Raw genomic sequence first — 5014 nt, forward strand, 5'->3', positions numbered from 1 at the left:
AGACCATCATGTCTGTGTTTTGGGTATTCTCTATTGTTTTTTTTGGTTTACTGTACTAGTAGATCTCCATTCCAACCCACGAGATAGTCAGGTTTGTTATGCCTAGTCAGCTGGGTAAAGGTCATGTACGGATAAGAAAGATGTTTGAACACTTACCCTATTTTAATTTACACCTGTCTGCAAGAAACTCGTTTATCTATCTCTAGGTTACATTGCCTAAACTGCTTCACCACCACATCCAGCTAATTTTCATTTTCCAATTTTTGTGGAGATATGGTCTTGCTATGCTGCTCAGACTGGCCTCGAAATCCTGGGTCCAAGTGATTATCCTGCCTTGGCCTCCCAAAGTTCTGGGATTACATGCATGAACACTGTGCCTGGCCTGCATTTTACTTAATGTCTATCTTCAACTGGAATAGAAGTGTCAGTAGGGCAGAGAGTTCTATATTGCTGTATTCCCCAGTGCCTGGGATGGTATCTAGCTCATAGTAAACATTCAGAAAATACTTGGTGCCGGTGTAATGAACGAAGACAGTGTTACTGTTTTCCTTTGGTTTTGATATTGACATTGGGTCCCTCGCCTTTTATTTTGGAACTAACAGCATCTACCTACATGTGCTTTTGCCCAGTGTACAACTTTTGCTAGGTGTAAGAGTGGAGCCTATACCCACAGAACCCAGTGTTCTCTTTCAAAGTCATCTGACTTTTGCTAGTTTATTACTTATGACATTGGTCTTCATGCCATGAGGTTACCTGCCTAGAAGCTCCTTGCAAATTTCTCCCTAAACATTGAGACAGAATTGTATTAGTTTGATAATGTTATACTTGTGAAAATGCATTGCGAATGAACTTTTTAAAAGTAAAAGTTTATATTTTATTAGTAGCATTTTTATTGTTGTTACTATTAAGTATTGGGATATGGGTTTAAGTCAGCATTCATTATTTGCTCCTTCTTAAAAACAAAAAAGCACAGATATTTCAAGGCTATTGTTTCTTTGTTGAAATGTGAGCAGTTAGAGGTAGAGTCTTTTCTTGTAAGGCTTAGGAGGAACTGCCAAGTGACCATTAGATCGTTTGTGTGTTTGGGGTGGGTGGCATTTCTGTAACTCCCAGTCTGGGCTCGCCACCTAGGGGAGTACAGGCACAGGTATGAGTCTCTGCAGGGAAATAGAGACTTTCTGACTTGAAGCGCCACTTGGCAGGTTATTCCTTTAACCACCTCCTGGGCATTCCGAGACTCTCCTAATGACTGTGAAGGCTACTCTCCTCTTGCTACCCAGAGTCATTGCCCTTGCTTCTCAGGACTTTCCTGACCATGGTGTTGTTTGGTTTTGGTTTTCCCATGGTAGGGTGGGGTGGGTGGAGGTTGGGGTAGGAAGTGATTGTTAGGAGGGAGGGTTTTCAACTAACTCTGGGACCTGTTTTTAATAAATCCCCAAAGGCTAGACTGACTTGTTTACTTCTTGTGTCTTGTTCTGAACAAGATCCTCACTGATTGACTGAGTTCACATATTTCACTCAAGAGCTTTGTCCCCTGCCCCTGCCAATCAGTGTCCCAGTTGCATAGATCTCTTCCTTGGGGTGAATTTCCTGTAAACCTCCAGTGCTCAGAGACTATGGGCCAAGCAATTCCTCTTTTCTATCTGAGAGTGTTTTTTCTCTTTGAGATGCTCCAGTGTGGGTCAGGCCAGTGGGACTGGTGTTGATGCACTCAAATTCCTACCCCAGCATGCAGGACTTTCTCTTTTTTTTTTTGAGTCGGAGTCTCATTCTGTCGCCCAGGCTGGAATACAGTGACACACTCATGGCTACTGCAGCCTCAACTTGCTGGGCTTAGGTGATCTTTCCACAGCCTTCCAAGTAGCTGGAACCACGGGCATACGTCACCACGTCCGGCTGATTTTTTGATTTATTGAGGTCTCACCCCGTGGCCCAGGCTGGTCTCAAACCTGTGGATTCAGGGAATCCTCTCACTTTTGCCTCCCAAAGTGTGGGATTACAGGCGTGAGCCACCACTCCCAGCTGACTTTCTTTTTTAAGCAAATTAAACAACTTAAGTAGTGTTTTTTGTTGTTTTTTTTGAGTTGGAGTCTCACTCCATCACCCAGACTGGAGTGCAGTAGCCGCTCCCGGCCACCGCAGCCTCGACCTGCTGGGCTCTGGCGATCCTTCCGCCTCAGCCTTCCAAGTAGCTGAAGTGCAGGTGCGCACTACCACGCCTGGCTAATTTTTTATTGTAGAGATGAGGTCTCGCCAAGTTGCCCAGGTGGGTTTCGAACCTGCGGGCTCCGGCAATTCACTCACCTCAACTTCCCAAAGCGCAGGATTACAGGCTGAGCCACCAAGCCAGGCTAACTTAAGTAGTTTTTATGGCTGGTTGGGCATGCTAGCTGTCAAGAAGATGTGAGCATTTCATGCAGATCATGGGTTCCTTAGGGAAACAGCAATAAAACGACTTTTCAGAATTACATGAAAAAAGAGTAGATGAGAATCTGCATTCTCTCAGAGTTTATGGGGATAACGGCTCCGTTTCTGGTATTTTTTTCCAAGGTCAACTTTTGCTGTACTTGTATTAATACTGTGTGCTTGCCTTCCAATATAAATTAATACAGGCTGTCCTCTATGTTATGAGTAGCTAACTGGGCCTAAAGATGCCCACCCCACCTCACCCCGACTCCCCACATGCGTGTGTGTGTGTGTGTGTGTGTGTGTGTGTGTAGGGCTATGTAAGCTGGAGTTGCGGGGGCGAAATTATTCACCAAGACAGTTATGAATTAGGAAAGACAGATTTATTAAAGAGAAGATAGGTTGTGAATGGCACACTGGGCAGGACAGCAGTGAAAGTGTCTGCTGCCTGCAAAGAGGTGAGGGCTAAATAGAATCATTTATACTATTATATTGGGATTCAGTTTGGGCTAGAGAATTGCCTGCTGGGCATGGAGAAGTTTTTGCAAATTGACCACATGCACTGCTGGAGGTTTGCTAAGGGCAGCTCAATTGTAGGGGTTTGTCTTTTAAACAATTGCTGACTGCCCTTTTTGTCTGTCCAGGAACCAAGAACCAGCAGCTGAGTTGTTAACTACTTTCTTTGTTGAGTGCAGAACAAACAGCAAATATTTTTCAACCTTTACAATTCTTATCATTATTCCATTCTGAGATTTCCTTCTTCAATATAGTTTGACCAATTTACCCAATTAACGCTGGCCTAATTGGGCCTTAGGTTCCTCCACACCCCCCTCTTCCTGCCACTATTTGTCATTTTCTTTACTTCCTCCTTCTCCTTGCTTTTCACCACCTGTTGCCTGTGACTACCACGCATCAGAAGTAAGTGACTAAAACAAAAAACGTAAATGTTTATTTGTCTCACATAAGCAGAATTTGTAGGTTACTGGTTTTGCCAAAGTGCCAGGTTAACCCAAGCTTCCTCTTTTTTTTCCTTGTGTTTCCCAGACATGGTGATCCCTGGCTCTTGTTTATGTTCAGGAGTGAGGCACTGCATGGCAAGTGAAAGAGAGCTCACTACCCCAGAACTGAAGGAAGAGAGGACAGGTGCCATTATTCCTGTCCTTTTTATCTGAAAAACAAAAATATGCCCCAAAACCCTTTGTCAACTTCTTCCTGAAGACTCCCTGGCCAGGATATGTTTCATGGCTGTGGCAGCTGGGGAAAGGCTGGCCCCAAGAACTTTCCTGCTTCTTTTGAGGAGAGGATAGGATGAAGGAGCTTACAGTGTCTGCACAAGGCCCATTAGCCAACCTTTTCCCCCTGTTTGTTCCCACTCTGGGCCTGTTTATTTCTAGGCCAGCAGTAGCCGGGCAGCACATGACAGAATTGGAACAATGGTGAGCTGTGTGCTGTCTCTCCATTGTTAACCTTCCTTTTCTTCCCCACCCAGCACTAGTGGTGACTCCCTTGAGCCCAGACCAAGTTTATGGCAGCAAAACCATCTTTGGGGTTTCTTTAGAGGCTCTTCCTCCTGTTCATAAAGAATGTTGTCCTGGCTCACATGAACATGATCAGGAGCCTCCACATCTGGCTTCTTTCAGAAGTGCTGATGAGCCTTACTTCACACCTGTGTGTGTCCAGAGACTCCGTGCATATCTGCATTGTCTCTGTTCTTCCCTTTAGGAAGAATGAACTGACCACATGACAAGGACCTAGCAGACGGGAGCTGCTTCACCCCACATTCTCAAGCTGATGGGCAGCAGAAGACCTCCTGGAGAACGTAAAAATCTTGTGTCAGAAATGCATCCTGCTTCAGAGAGGAGCATGGAGTCAAGAAATGCTAGTCAGAAGCATCGTAATAAGAGTAAACAGAGAAAAATAGGCAGGGCACGGTGACTTTCACCTATTATCACAGCACTTTGGAAGGCTAAGGTGGGAGGATCTCTTGAGCTCTGGAGTTTGAGACCAGCTTGGGCAACATAACGAACTGTCATCTCTAAAAAAAATATAAAAACCAGCCAGATGTGGTGGCACCTGTAGTCCTCGCTACTGGGGAGGCTGAAGCAAGGAGGATTGCTTGAGCCCAGGAGGTCAAGGCTGCGGAGAGCCATGATTGTACCATCAGTCCCAGTGTATCACTCTAACCTGTGTGACAGAGTGAGACCCCAATTCAAATAAAATAAAAAGAGAAAAATAGAAAGACCATTTTCTGTGTTCCCTGGGGAGAAGAGCAAAGGTGATTAGAGAGCAATTCAGGATGAAGACAGTCCTCAGTGGGTGGAGCAAGGAGCTCAGCGTTCCACAGCCCCCCCATGCTTCCTGCCCCTCTAGTCCTGCCGCTGCCCTCCCCTGCATGAGTGCCTCCTCTGGGTCCTGGGACCAACTTCAGCAACTTGGCCCTGAGGTGGTCCCTACATGCCCCTCTGGGGAGATGAGGCAAAAGGAAATCCTGATTTACACAGCAAGTGAGCAGAAGGGTATATTCGGGACATGCCAAGCTGGACCGCTATGAACACATTCCTATGGGAACACTATCCACAGGGGCATGATGGTTAACAATAGAATTAGT

Source organism: Carlito syrichta, unplaced genomic scaffold, assembly GCF_000164805.1.
Source record: "Carlito syrichta isolate Samal-C Ts95f unplaced genomic scaffold, Tarsius_syrichta-2.0.1 Scaffold312064, whole genome shotgun sequence".
In the NCBI taxonomy this organism is placed as follows: Eukaryota; Metazoa; Chordata; class Mammalia; order Primates; family Tarsiidae; genus Carlito; species Carlito syrichta.